Source organism: Solanum lycopersicum, chromosome 9 (genome assembly GCF_036512215.1).
Source record: "Solanum lycopersicum chromosome 9, SLM_r2.1".
NCBI lineage: Eukaryota > Viridiplantae > Streptophyta > Magnoliopsida > Solanales > Solanaceae > Solanum > Solanum lycopersicum.
This window is the reverse complement of record NC_090808.1, coordinates 49,976,190-49,992,397: the sequence shown is the minus strand read 5'-3', so window position 1 is coordinate 49,992,397 and position 16,208 is coordinate 49,976,190. Positions and strand designations below refer to the sequence as shown.

The 16,208-nt window shown below is 34.1% G+C and overlaps 1 long non-coding RNA gene across 1 annotated transcript; it reads right to left on the bottom strand.

The window, feature by feature from the left end:
* Positions 1-7,880: 7,880 nt before the first annotated feature.
* Positions 7,881-9,630, bottom strand: LOC104649228 (uncharacterized). The gene is made up of 2 exons (XR_743198.4): positions 9,301-9,630; positions 7,881-8,393 (listed from the first exon to the last, which is right to left on the bottom strand). It is a non-coding gene; the product is annotated as an uncharacterized lncRNA (long non-coding RNA).
* Between the last annotated feature and the right edge of the window lie 6,578 nt (positions 9,631-16,208).

The following is a 16,208-nucleotide window of genomic DNA, read 5'->3' as shown; positions in this document are numbered from 1 at the left end:
TACATAGTTACAACATTCACACCCCTCGTAGTGGATGCTAAAATTTATGTCAATATTCAAAGTCTTATTTTTTATGAAATATTCAAGTGAGAGTCAAGGCCTAATTCACTCCTAACACTGTCCCACCTTCATGTTTTTTGAAAAAAAGTATATAAAAAGAAGTTTTCAAAAGTTAAATAGCAATACAAAAAAGTACAAGTTGACAACTCCTTCTTTAAGGACATTAGTTGCACAATTACTTAATAATTCAAATTCAACAAATATTTGATCTTGAAATGACTAGTTACATTTTGTTGTTGGATTTATATGTTTCTTTTTGTATTTTCTGTATTGGTGATGTTTGTTACATTAACACTAAATATCATATTTTTTATTATCAGAAGATCCAGAAATATACGGTCTTAAATTGCACTATAATGGTTAGTGGGTGTTCAATCACGAGATGAACTATGTGTTAAGATCGAATCCACACACACACATTTGATGAATGAAGAACACAAGAACACTAGAGAGAAAGAGATGAGAGATCTAGAGAGAGAAAGAGAGAAATCAATACTTCGAGGTAACACCCCGTGAGTAAACTTTCACGACGGTGGGGTATATATATTTTTTATTCAGAGTATTTTAAACTACAAAGAATAAATGGAGAATAAATAGTACAACCTAAAATTTGGTTGAACCGCGAGAACATTAATATATGACAATACATTAAATATTAATCAGACTCCACAACCTAACAATTCTCCCACTTGGAGACTGATTCAGTCATCCAAAAAATACATTCTCACAAAAAATCTCTTCATAATCAACATCTTTACCGCACCGCAACATCTGTAGCAACAACTACAGAAGACCAATCGAGGTTTTTCATAAACCCAGTTTCCCAACATCAACACATTTCGTCAACATGTCTTCCGGGTTCTTTGCACCCTCTATCTTCTCCAAACACATATCACCATCCTCCACTGCCCTGCGAGCGAAATGGTACCGCCTTCTGATGTGCTTTGTCTTCGAATGATAGACTAGATTTTTCACCAACTGTATGACACTCTGGCTATCTGAGTAAAGAATCTTCTAGCTATGCTTTTTGCCCAATTCCTCTAGATAATCTTCCGGCCATATCATCTCTTTCCCAGCTTCAACTATTTCCACATGCTCAGCTTCAGTAGATGAAATAGAAACACATTTCTGAAGTCTGGACATCCAACTCACTGTTGTTCAACCTATGGTGTAAATGTACCCGGATGTACTCTTGCTCGAGTCTATATCCCCACCAAAATCAACATCCACAAAACCTTGTAGAGTCACATTGCCTTTGCCAAAACATAGTGAAGTACTGGATGTACCTCTCATATATCTCAGAAGCCACTTCACAACTTCCCAATTCTCTTTCCTCGGGTTCGCCACGTACCTGCTAACAACTCCCACTGCATATGCTATATCAGGTCTAGTGCATATCATAGCATACATCAAACTTCCAACTGCTGAAGCATATGGAACAAGTGACATATGCTCACGGTCCTCGGCTGTCTTGTGTGACTCCTCCTTTGACAATTTAAAGTGATTTGACAATTGAGTAGTCCTGGGCTTAGCATCATTAACCCTGAATCTTCTCAACACCTTCTCAATGTACAACTCTTGAGATAGATTTAAAGTGCCAGCAAATCTATCCCGAGAAATCCTTATACCCAAAATCTACTTCGCTAGACCTAAATCTTTCATCTCTAACGCTGCAGACAACCTTGTCTTAAGATTATTAATCTCCCTCATACTAGATCTTGCAATCAACATATCATCCACATACAAGAGTAGAAAGACTTATGAATCAGTGTATTTCTTGAAGTAACAACACGATCCTTTTCAGCTTTGCAGAATCCACTCTTGGTCATGAAGTAGTCAAACTTCTTGTACCACTTCCTTGGTGCTTGCTTTAGTCCATACAAGCTCCTGGTGAGCTTGCACACCATGTGTTCCTTGCCTGAAACCACAAATCCTTCCGGTTGCTGCATATAGATCTCTTTGTCCAGATCTCTATGTAAAAATGCTATTTTTACATCCATTTGCTCTAGATGCAAATTCTCCGATGCAACAATAGTCAACAAAATTCGAATAGAGGTTAATTTCATAACAGGAGAAAATATTTCAGCATACTCAATACCTTTCCTTTATGAATATCCTTAAACCACTAAACGAGTTTCGAATCTTCTTTTGCCATCTGGTTCAGTCTTGATTCTGAACACCCACTTGTTCAGCAAAGCTCTCTTCCCTGCAGGTAACTCAGTCAATACCCTTGTGTCGTTCTTCTCAAGTGACCTCATCTTATCTTCCACGGCTTGCTCCCACTTGATCGAATCCTCCACCTATAGGGCCTAATCAAAGGACTCTTGTTCCCCCTCATTAGTCAGCAATAGATAGTGTAATGAAGGTGAATACCTATCTGGTGCCATGGTGGTTCTGGATGATATACTTAACACCTGCTTAGGTGTAACTTGCTCCACTTTAGATTCTTCAGTAGGAGTTGGTTGAGTATTTGCTTCGACATCTCTAGGGTTACTCCTCTCCAACTCAACCTCAACTCCCGCTTGCTTTGTAATTTCTAGAACCTTCTGCTTTCTGTCCTTGTACATGACAGACTCATCAAATGTCACATCACAATGCTCAGGATCTTTCTGTTTTTGTCATCCCGAAGCCTGTAACCAAACAAATCAGAACCATAGCCTATGAAGTAACACTTCACCGCCTTGGCATCAAGCTTGTCTCTCTTTTCTGGATCAACATGAACATAATCAGTGCAACCAAAAGTCCTTAAGTGTGAGTACTTGAGTTCTTTCCTATCCACGCCTCCTTTGGAATCTTGAACCCTAAAGGAATTGATGGTCCCCTGTTGATCAAGTATGCAGCTGTGATCACAGCATCCGCCCAAAATATTTTCGGCAGCCCACAGTGTATCCTCATACTCCTTGCACGCTCATTCCAAGTTTTGTTCATCCTCTCAGCAATTCCATTTTGCCTTGCCTTACCAGGAACTGTTCTCATCAATCTGATTCCCTCAGCTGCACAAAATTCCTTAAACTCTGATTTGTCATACTCTCCTCCATTATTAGACCTTAGGCATTTGACTTTCCGGTTTGATTCTCAACTTTAGCTTTCCACTTCTTGAAAGTTGCAAACACATCTGACTTATGCTTCAAGAAGTAAACCCATACCTTCCTGCTGGAATCATCAATGAAGGTAATATAGAATCTGGATCTTTCAAGTGATGATAATGGATATGGTCCCCAAACATCTGTATGGACCATTTCCAACCTCACTTTCTTTGGCTCTCCGGAGTCTTTGTGAACCTTACTCTTTTTTGTTTGCCCATAACACAACTCTCGCAAAGACCCATATCAACAGACTTCAGGCCCTCTAATGCTCCTTTTGCAACCAACATCTTCATTCCTTTAGCACTCATGTGTCCAAGTCTGCTGTGCCACAGACATGAACCGGAAGCACCTTCAGCAACAACGACCATGTTAATACACCCTGCAGTGGTGTACAAGGTTCCAGATTTTGTGCCACAGCTACTACCATAGCACCTTTCACAATCTTCCACGAACCTTTCCCAAACTCTGTTGCATATCCCGGTCTATCCAACTGACCAACAGAGATCATATTTTTTTTGAGCCTTGAAATATATCTGACATCCTCCAATGTCCACTAGTTTCCTGAGGTAGTCTTTATGCAAACATCCCCCTTTCCTTCAATCTCTAAGGCTTTATTGTCAACAAGATACACCTTTCCAAAATTTTAAGATTTGAAATTTTGGAACACTTGCTTGCTTGGAGACGAATGAAAAGATGCACCAGAATTCAAAATTCATGATTCAACCGGGCTATTAACACTAAGGATTAGAGAATCCCCAATGTCCTCTGCTGAATTTATAGAATCATTGTCATCTCCAGATTTCTGATTCTGTTTCTTCTTTGGATTTGTACAGCTCGTCCAAAATTTCCCTTTTTCTCCACAGTTCCAACAAGTCACGTTTGATCTGTTTGGGAATTTTCCTCAATTCTTTGATTTTGATCAACCATGTTGATTTTGGCCTTTCATCTTACTTCTCCCCCTTTGGTCAATATTGAGAGCACTGCCCGATGAATCTCTCACTTCTCGTTTGCAAATACTTTTGTTAAGAACAACATCACGGATTTCATCAAACTTCAGTTTTTCAGATCCACGGGAACTGCTAATCGCAGCAACAACAGTATCCCAAGACTCGGGTAGAGATGACATCAAAATCAATGCCTTAATTTTATCTTCAAAATTAATATCCACAGAATTGATTTGACTCACAATCATATTGAACTCGTTTATATGATCAAAAACAGATCCATTCTCAGACATCTATAAATTGAACAATCTACGCATCAAATATACCTTGTTCATCGCCGATGGTTTTTCATACATGTTTGATAGTGCCTTCAACATATCGGACGTAGTCTTATCCTTCACGATGTTGAACGCCACGTTTCTTGACAAAGTCAACCGGATCAACCCTAGAGTCTGGCGATCCTTGAGCTTCCACTTCTCCTTCGTCATGGATTCCAGCTTCATTCCGGTCAACGGTTCGTGATGATCTTTCTAGTACAGATAATCTTTGATCTGCATCCTCCAGAAACTGAAATCGGATCCATCAAACTTCTTGATTCCAAGCTTCGAACTATCCATCTTCAGTGATCATGTTAAATCTCCTTAGCTCTGATACCAGTTGTTAGGATCGAATTCACACACACACACACTTGATGAATGAAGAACACATGAACTTTAGAGAGAAAAAGATGAGAGATCTAGAGAGAGAAAGAGAAAAATCAATACTTCCGGGTAACACCCCGTGAGTAAACTTCCACGGCAGTGGGGTATATATATTAATTATTAAGAGTATTTTAGGTTATAGAGAATAAATGGAGAGTATTAATCAGACTTCACAATCTAACACTATGTTGGTGGACGGATAGCCTACTACAACTACTGTAAGGGAGGTGAAAATTCTATCATTCAAATGAGACAATGTATGAAAAAGTTGAAAGTCCATGATAGAAAAGTGAAATTTTGGTTTAAGTTTGGACCTTATTTTGATATAACCTTAGGACTTTTGTCAACTGATATAGATATAAACAATATTATCCACAAAGTTCCTGACAGTAGAGAGGTGAAAATATTTGTGGAACACACAGATGAAGATCAATGGACCTACGATGTGGTTAATATTGAAGGGGCTTGACTTCAAGGTGAAGAGATCTTGGTAGATGTTGATGTAACATAGGGAAGTGATGCCACAAGTGACAAATATGAGTAATTTCATGGCTCTTATTTTTCCTTGGAAGGAGATGACAAGATTTGTAATAAAATTGTCGACTCTACTGTGAGTGGATTGGTGCTAATGAAAAAAAAATCAGAGACAACCGACTTAAAGAAAATACTAATGAGTTAGGTGTTGCCTCCGACATGGCTAAGATACTCATTACAGTCAAAAAGATGTTTGTGATGCATCAGATGATGAACTAATGAGTTTCCAAGGAGATTCAGATGATCATGATTCAAAAAGATTCATTTTTAATGCAAAAAGAGATCTAGAAGATCCAAATTTCAAGTTTACACTTAATATGATTTTCAGTAGTAGTAAAGAGTTCAAATGGGCAGTGGAAGTGCGTGCTGTGATGATGAAAAAAGACATCAAGTTCAAGAAAAATGGAAGTAGGAGGGAAAGAGCAATTTGTAACGTATCAAGCTGCAAACGGTTTATATACGCATCAAAGGCTAATGAAGATGAACCTTTCATGATCAAAACAATAGCCCTGATCATTCATATGGCAAACAAAGAGAAAACAAAACCTTTGACTCTAGATTTATGGCTAAGAAATATGAAAATGAGTTCATAATTAATCCAAGTTGGGGTGTGAAAGAATTTCAAGCTCATGTGATGAGGAAGTATAGTTGCACATTCGATAGGCATCAATCTTATAGCGCAAAAAAGAAGGCCTTAGATCTGATTACAACGACTAGAGAAGAACAATTCGATATGTTGTGGGACTATTTTGCAGAGTTAAGGAGTAACTCAAGGCTACATGTATTTTGAAGTTGGATGATATCCAACAACAATGGTCAAAGATAGAAAAGATTTTAAAGACTCTATGTGTGTTTTGCAGCTTGCAGACAAGGATTCTTAGCTGGATGTTGACCTATAATAGGGGTTGATGAGATAATTCCATCATTTTATGAGATAATTCCAGATGTTGCACACAGGTTTTGCGTGAGGCATCTGCATAATAATTACAAAGCTGAAGGGTTTGGAGGACAAGCATTGAAAAAAGTCCTATGGAAAGCTGTTAGGGCAACTATAGAACCTGAATTTTCCAAGCATATGGAAGAAATGTCAAAGATAGATATAGATGCCCCTAAGTGGTTCATGAATAAGCCGCCCATTCACTGGTCAAGAGCTTTTTCTATTCATTCACAAAGTGTGACATGTTATTGAATACTATGTGTGAGTAATTTAAAAGCGTACTTCTACCAGCAGGAGACCAACATATCATGATGATGCTTGAACCAATAAGGATTTATATGATGTCAAGACTTCAGAATAATAGAGATTAAATGATAAACCATAGACACATAATCTGCCCACAAATCTTATTGAAGCCAGAGAAAAATATGCATAAGGCTGTTGAGTGTATTGCCATTAAATCTGATGAATTTCATTATTCAAATTGAGGACATTCATCTAAGATTATTCTCTGTTGATCTTAAAGAGAGGACATGTCCTTGTAAGAGATGGGACTTAACGGGGATACCTTGTAATCATTCAATCACAGCTATATGCGTTAAGAAGGATGAACCTGAAAAGTATGTTCATGACTATTACATGATTGAGTAGTATATGAAGAGTTATTATCCATATATTTTGTCAATTAATAACTCTGAGCAATGGTCTAAGACGGGAAAGAGCCACCACTGCCACCCATATATAAAGCTCAGCCAGATAGACCAAGAAAACTAAGAAAGTAAGGAAATGATGAGACAATTCAAAAAGAATCAGATTCTGGAAATATTATCCTTTTAAAATTGTCAAGAAAGGCAAATAAAAAGAAATGTGGATTGTGTGGAAAAACAGGACATAATAGTAGAAAACTTCTTATTCTTATAAAAACCAATCAATCGAAGGTTCAACAATAACAAGTTCACCAGGAAGTCAACAAAGAAGGTTCATCTACACTTTATAATGAAACAGAAGTAAGTTTTCAAAATAAGTTGATTCCCTTCACTATATATCAAGAATAGCATTACTAAAAATTTTATTTCAATGTAGGTTTCAAGCACTCTTATTGATAGTATGACATCAGTACAGTCTAACTTCTCATTTGTGACTAAACAAATCGTAATTATCATTGACATTGTCTATTTATGTTGTCTGTATTGAACTTCACTAACTTAGTTTATTTTATTGTGTACTATAGGCCAGTCAACTTAACAAGCCAAGGGCGCAACCTCAAATCCCAATGAGGAGTTCTCATTCATTTAAAATAAATTAATGAGCATTCTAGAGAAGATACAAGACAACATTTCATCCAGAGAATGGGAAAACAATTTTACCCATTGTCAAGCTTACATGGTGCGCTTTCTCAAACTAGCAAGAGAGTTGGAAATAGAGCATATACTAAGAAGAAAAATGTTCCTTGAATACAAGCCAAACATTTTCTCATGATAATGGGTGCATGAGTTTAGATTGTTCTCTTTCCTATTGACTTTGAAGTTGTTTATTTGGTGACATGTTTTTGTTTCCTTTTAAAACTAGATGTAACTTAAACAATTTGGTTTAGTTCTTGATTTGAACCTTTTGCAGATGGCTATAAAAAGATCACATGCATCAATTCATTGTTTTAACAATAAAAAGATTGTTATATTTCTACATATATAAATATTTTTTAAAAGATCACTGGAGTATATTCACAGACTAAAACTTGAACCTTCTCTCTCCTAATTTATGTTTCGGCATCTACATGTAAGGTGGCTTGTACAAGAGTGAAAAGGGAGAAACCTGAGATTGTGGCCAACTCGTCATTAGTATCTTCCGCAGAATCTGTCTCAAAAGAACCACTTTCATTATATTATTCATACCCAAAGCATTCTGTTCACATAACTTAGCAGGATGAAAACCATTATCTTCACGCTTCAATGTTGGAAGTTTCATCTATGCATGATTATTCTCTTCAATAGTCAAAGATTATGTAGGTTTTTCGGCAAAATTACAGCTGCTTTTCTTTGCAACTCCTGGCTGCTCATCTCCCATATCAGAGATGCAAACAAATCAATTTTCAGTACTCTTCAAACCTTGAGCAAGAAGGAAACTCCTATCACTTTTTTAAGGAAAAAAAGAGTAGACTTAAAACATTTTCACAACGAGTTTGTCTTATAACATACAATAGATTAATGAAGCTCGCGATTCCCATAACATATAAAAAAAGTAGTAGTTAGACTATAAGCTCCATAAAAATAAGTTCACAACTGAAATGCACTTAAGGCATGGTGTATATATGTTCTCAAACACATAGCTCCATTTGAGAAATCAGATTGTCAATGATATCTGCATAAAGTCACTCACCATCATAGATTCTAGTCCTGAAAAGGGTAATGGGAACGTGCTTCTCTCCAATACCTTTCTTATTGGCTTTCATTGGATATGAAGCCCGGGATCTGACTCCGATATCATAGCCATTGATTTCGTCTCCCGCATTTACACACCATTTAAGTTAATGCAAAATTCATATAACAATCTTACATCAAACAACCCATTAAGTTAATATCTAGAATAAGTTTATTTCACTATCACACTTTACAAGCAATTATAGTACCAACACTTTGAAATGCATATTGTCTCTTCAAAATCAAGATAAATAATTTCACTCGAGCACATTTACTTATTTTTAGTGAGATAGGACATTTGAATGTTAATAACTATTAGTTCACTATTAATCAATCTTCAATACTACAAAGGGAAAGATACCTTCGTAAACGACAAAGATCCAGTTAAAGATCAAGAGATAAAGCAATTATTGGACCTGCAGGCTCAGACCTTTCATTTTCAGCATCTTAAAAAGCGGTTACAACAACTTTAAATGGGATACAAATAGATTTAGGCAAAATAAATCCCCCAAACTAATTCATCACACCCATACTCAATCACATCAACTAAATTAGAATTGTCATACACACATCATTTATACTTTAGAAGAAAATATAACCTTAATTATGTAAGTATATTACCTGAATTTGAAAGCTTAAGCAAATATAAGTGAAAATGTAGAGTTGAAGAACCAAAATCGCTTGATCGAATCGATAAGGCAAAATGGAAAAGACTTGGCTCATATCTTGAGTTGCGAAGAACTGTGAAGAAATCTCAAAAATTGAAACAAAAATTATTCCAAGATGAGCTCCATCATATATTTTCCTTTAGGTAAACCAATTTTTAGGAGCTCTCCATTTGATTTTTAAGAGAGTGAAAGAGATAAGAAGGGAGAGAACAACACACTGATATACTTTCATGTCATTCTAAGAGAGAGAAAGAGAAATTAAAAATGAATAAAAAAAGTAAAAGTAAATGCAAACTACAATAGTTCAAACAGTATGCTAACACATGAACCAGAATTATTTTAATAGACAATAAATAAAGTAGGATAGCAAATACTTAATAATACCAGAATTGCCCTTTTCGTTAATAAAAGACCTGTTAATAAAGTTAACATTCCTTAGTGATTAGATCAAAATCGCTCAGCTTAGTTAATTCAAGGTTAAATGTGCATAGTCAAATATCACAAGGACTAAAAATAGAATTAGGCAATAACACAGTGACTAAAAACGTCTTTCCCCTATTTGATATAATAAGCATATCAAACACTTATTTAAGGAATAAATCAAGAGAATATTTTTTTTGAGAAACTAGAATTATTTTTCCAATAAAGTTAAGATGAAACTATTTTAAAATTATAATGGTAAATTTTTTTTCGACAAATGTCAATCGAAAAAAAAAGAAGAAGAAATATAAAATACCAATAAATGAGAATAATCAAAAGATAAAGACTCAAAAATTTATCAACTATCCTAAATCATCCCTAAGATTTCGCAACCAATTTATTTAACTTCTCTATTTTCTCAATATCTAATCATATTCTTCAAACACAAAGTATCAGTTGTATTTATAGCGAACTGATATTTGTAATGTTATGTTCAAACCAATAGAATCTATCTTCCTTCTAAATCATTTGATTGAATGCAAAAGTATATGATATATTTGTAAAAAAATTGTCTAATCACTTTTTGTAAGTATAACTAATGAAAGACCCATTAAATTTTTTTTTTTGAAAGTAAGTGCAGCAGAAACTTAACATCATGTGTAATTTCAACAATTACAACTATAAAATAAATATTATTTCTTTGAATTATAATCAAATAAATTATTTAATGGATACTGCAATCTATTTTTTTCCTTTTCGATTTCATAAATAAAAGTATCAAACTGGTTTGTTATTAAGAGACTTAATTAATTATTTTTAAAAATAAAAATCTATCAAACTTAACTTTCGACGTTAAAATAACTAGATTATTGGTATTATGAAATTAAAAAAACTATTACATCATATAGCAAATTAGTTGGAATTCATGTGGTTATATAGCAACAACAATATCAAATAATAACAATAATAATGATTGTAATTAAAAAAAAAAAAGAAGAAAGAATAAGATCTATTCAAATTTTAAAAATTCCTTTTTTATAAATGGATCATAAATTATTTTTGTCATTATTATTCATAGAACATTAGAATAATTATTATGTGTGTTCAAGATCTCTACATTAATAATAAAAAATAAAATTGTAGTAAGTATTATTTTTCTGTGAGTAACCAAAACTAATAGAGATCAAACATATTATTATAACAATAAGTATAAGTGCTAAAATCAATTAAAAACCTTGTAACAGTCATAAAAGTAATTTACCCATTATTTATTATATTAGAATACTAAAAAATTGGTAAGTTTCCTCGAACATTTAATCATTGTTAAAGATATAAACTATTATTTTCTTCTATTAAAAATTACATGGATTAATTACTTGAGTGAATTTCTTTTAAAAAACAATTACTTACTTTAAATATATTCTTTAGTTATTATCATTTATAGCATATTTTTTTTCGATATTCTGAAGAGAAGGATGAGATTATATTCTCTTAATAAGTCTATAAATCAATTTCGATTGGAGTGTGTAGGAATACTCTTCATAGATTTACCGATACTATGTGTAAAGGCGGATGTGATTAATTTCTCTTAATGGAGTTCATAGACTATTTGGTCGGATTATGCAAAGTTACTCTTGATGAATTCACCGCACTAAGTGCGAAGTGGAGGTTGCTTCAGTAAGATTTTAACAGGAAAATCTTAAATCACTTGGCTAAAAAGAATTCAGGACACATGGCCGTAAGGTGTCAAAGGATTTCGATTTTCACCGGAACATAGTGATATGCGTGTAGTATTTTTCTAACTTCATTCAATGATGCACTTGGTTCAAAATATGTTCACTAGTTAATGGTTCAAGTCCAAAAGACAACATTATTGATGCATGTTGCTAGATTAATAAATATTTTTTGGATTTTTCAAAGATAAAATTTCTTGAAACAAGTGTGGAATTGGAAGAGTTAGTGTTTCAATTAATTTTGAAACAAATTCATCCGTTTTGAATTAACAAATACATGAATGTGAGTTGTAACATTCATTTACTTTAATTCTATGTTATAAACATTTGCAAGAAGTTTTTTTTTAATTCTACATTATGGGTTTTTGAAAGATAAGTTTTTTGTTTCCAATTCATGAACCTAATAAATTCTATTAATTAAAAATCTTTTCTTGCAAAACTTGTTATCCTATCAATAGAGTTTCTTTTGGTTGAACATTTAAAACAAAAAGTACTTTCCCTTGAAAACACTTGTGAGACATTGATCAAAAGGTGAAATCACCAATTCAAGAATAGAAGAGCAACATTCTTTAATGCTACTTGTTTTGTGTCTTAGTTGAATCCCGAAGATAGAGTTGTTATTTATTCTTCCGATTGCTCGTGGGAGTGACTCCAACTATCTTCAAGAAACGTATTAACGTGCCTCTAAGCCAAGCAAGTTTTATTTTGTATTACCCGCCTAAACTTTATATTTCTCTATTTTCTACACACATAAGTGTTGACCTGTCATGGGAGGTGTTCTCACCTCCTCTAGGCACGTTAGAAGGTAATTTTAATTTAAAAAAACCTCTTTCTCCAACAATCATTTGTCCCACCCTTAAATAAATCATTGTTTCTTCTTCCCCACATTAACCCTTGTTCCTTTTATAATAAAAAAAACACGATTTCCTCTCAAAATTTAGTAGGGCTTATTGTTAATGTTATTATACTTGAAATCATGAATCCGGGATTTGTAATGTGCTCTAATTTCTTATTTAGGTCTCTAATTTAAATTTTTAATTTTCTCAAAATTCATTAAAAATGGCAAATGAAAACTTGAATAAGATTAGTATGGGTTCCTTCGATCATCTGTAGAAATTCATATGCAAATGGTGAAGGAAATGAAGAGGAGAAAGTATATATTTTTCAGGTCTTTTACGTGTTAAGAGGAAATTTGGGAAAAACATGAATTGGGAGTTGAAGAGGTGGGAGGACCCATGCGTGCAATCACGTGGACTATTTGTTTGGTTTATGTGTTGAGGGCAGCACTTAAGTGTGTAGAAAATAGAAAAATATAAAGTTCAGGTGGGTATAGGATACCCTTAAATTTGTAGTGTCTAGTTGGAATACAAGTATAAATTTGAAGGGTTTTAGACCATTATCTCTCTAATAAAAAAATTTCACCATATACTTAAAGATTTAAATATATATGTCATTTGATAATAAGTTTATGCATCTACTCTTTACCAGACTGTAACCCCAAAGGGATGTGAAGACGAAGCAATTATCAAACACCAAAAATACTAGTCATCTCCATCATATACCTACACAAATATTTGATTCTCCGAGAATTTCAATTGTACTGGCGGAATCCATTATGGCTAGAGCTACTCAAAACATGGTGTATAGTAACAAATATGCTGACAGAAACAAGAGAAAGAAGTCATGGGATAAATATATTTTTAAAGAATATGAGAAAAAAACCGTAAATACTGACTAACCAACTAGAATGTACTTTAAACATGAGACCAGAAAAAGGAAGAATAAGATGATAAAAAAGGATGAAGATGAGAAGCCAAGTTGGTTTTGAGATGTATACCAAAACCAAGGGCAAAGCTATCAAAAGGTTACACCTTGCTCAAGCCAGATAAGCAACATCTTCTGACACTCTTGTAACATCTCGTGACAAGAATTAACTAAGAATAAGCTAAGAAATCAAGAATAATTATTTTTTGAAAAAAGTAAGGAAATCTGGAAAATTTCTTAAGATTTCAAAAGTGAGTTTTGGTCATTTTCAAATGACCATGAGTTCCATTTTAGGAGGAGTTTGGATTATTTCTTTATATGGATGGAAAGCTTTTGGGAAGATAATTTCATGGACGCCAAGTTTACTAATTTTTGAGGTCATATAAGGGAGATATGACCTTCGGAAATTGGGTTTTTGGACAGGGAAAAGTCCAAATCCAAATTTGTTAAGGGTGTTTTGGTCTTTTCCAAAATCAATTATTAATTACGTTTTTTGGGTAATAAGTTTGAGCTCTAAGCTGATCCAATCAGTTTACACATTTAGAAAATAATTTAGGGTTTTGAAAGAAAGGAGAAAACAGAAGAAGGAAGAAGAAGACGTAAGAACGCCAAGAATTCGTTGCGTGGATTTCGTCGTGGGTGATCCCTATCAGGTATGTGAGATACTTTGTGTTGGATTACATAACCCACACACCATTTTATTCAATTCATCAAATTTATGGGTTATCTCATGTTAGAAGTCAAGATCTTGAAAGAAAGTTTCATTTTCTTAATGATTGGATTATTGTCTTCCATTGTTGGTGTGCTTCTTGTTTCTTTAGTTATTTTGAGTGGAATTCATTAGATTTTTATAGAACTAAGGGTTCCCAGCGTTTGATGAAAGAATTAGGAAGTTTGAAGTGTTTGGAGATGGAAAAACGAGTTGTTAAATTCGTGAAATATACATGGGTAGGGGCAGGCACGAGTACGTCAAAAAATGGCCTCGGTCAACTAGGGCCCGGCAGCAGTGCCCCAACCCAGCGTTTTTTGTCCAGTTTTCATATTTTAGCCTTTTAGTGTCCTTCGAAGGTACATTAACATCTTCCAGTGATTCTAATCACTTCAAATGATTTCTAAACACCTAGAAAGCATCCAAGAACTCAAATCATAATCCTTGAATCCATAATTTAAATTCAAGGGAGTTAGGATCAATGTCAAGAAAGTAAGAAGTCAAGTCTGAAGCTATGAAGTCAGTAAACGAAAAGTTTTCAAAGTTCTCAGTTTTACTTACACATTTTAACTTAATTTTAAGGCTCAATTTCAACTTAAGGAAAAGAATAGAGGTTGAGTTCTTTTTCTCAAAAAGGTATAAGGGAACTAAGTACTCACTAAGAGTTAAAGTTTCAAGTTAAGTAAAGAGCAAGAGTCGAGTTCATTTCTCTAAAGTTATAAAGGGTACTAAGTACTCCCTAAAGGTTGTTAAATGTTTCACAATTAAGCTAGAAAGAAAATTAAGAAGTTTCAAAAGAGTTTGAACTAAAAGAGGGGAACATTGTTTCCATAAGGAGCCTTTTAGAGTTAAAAGGTTCAGTAAATTATCTTAACCCAAAGGAATGAAGTTTTATTTATATGAGCTAAACTATGTTTTGGGAGTAGTATTGAGCACCGATGTGAAAATGAGAGTTCAGATAACTCAAATTCCATGTAAACCATGTAGCCATCATGGGTATTAATATGTCGTACTTTTTAGATGATCACGTAAGGTTATCCAGTGGATTCATTAGGTAGAGGGTGTTCTATGGAAACAAAAAGTATAGGACTGTTCTAGCAGTGTGGACAAGATGTTGTATCAACATTTAAACTCATAGTGGTGGTTTTCGATTAGAGAAATTTCCACAAAAAACATATTTATTTCATATGTAAGTAAAGTTGAGTTTATTATTGTTATATCTTTAATGAACCAAGATTTGCACAATTTTATGAGTTTTGTATATTTATATATTGCTTATGTTCGTAATGCTTTATATTGATTTGTTATATTATTAATTTAGTAGAGCCAAGGTAAGTTCCTCCTTACTCTATTTCAAGCTTTATAATTGTACTTAGCATTCCAACTCGCACACTCGTACAATCAATGTACAGATGCCAGTTGACCTGCATCATTTTATGATTCAAACGTAGGTAACCAGGATCAACACGCAACGCTCGTTGATCCAGATTTAGGTATAGAGTAAGTGGTGAGCTTCGTTGCATTCAGGAGGACATCTATTTCATTTGATGTAGTAGTTTAGTTTTTAGGATGTTGTGGGTTCTGTCCCAACATCCATCTCAGACATTTTATAGGTTTCGTAGACATTTAATAGTATAGTTTTGAATATTTTCAGTTATGGATACTTAAATGCCATTTTGTCAGATTAATTATATGAAGTATTTCGTTAAATATATTTTATTCTTGTTTAAGTTGAGTTTACTCTTCTGCTGAGTTAAGTAAGCTAGACCATGAGTTCGCTTTGGGTCCAGCTATGGTCTTCGAGTGCCAGCCACATCTAGGATGTAGGCTCCAGCGTGAAAAACTTGGTATTAGAGCACAAAGTTCAAAAGTACTAAGAAATCTATAAATCTGTGTTTGTAGAGTGTTTGTCATCATTAAAAGGCTACAACATTTACGAATATTTTCCTTCTTTCCTGATCTTTTCATGAGAAAAGTTTATCTCTAAAGTCTCTCTCTCTAATTTGTTCTTACATGTACTTATAGATTATCCTGCGTCCATGAAGATCAGTCACAAGTCGACCAGCCCGAAGGAATGTTGATGAACAAAAGAATCTGAATGCACTGGATGTGCAAACCCGAAGGAGAGGTTACAAATGCCGAATTCTGAGAAGCTATCCGGATGTTAACTCAAGTAGTTGCTACCTAAGTCAGGCCCCATAGAGGATCTCGACAGGAGGGGGACAACACCTCAAG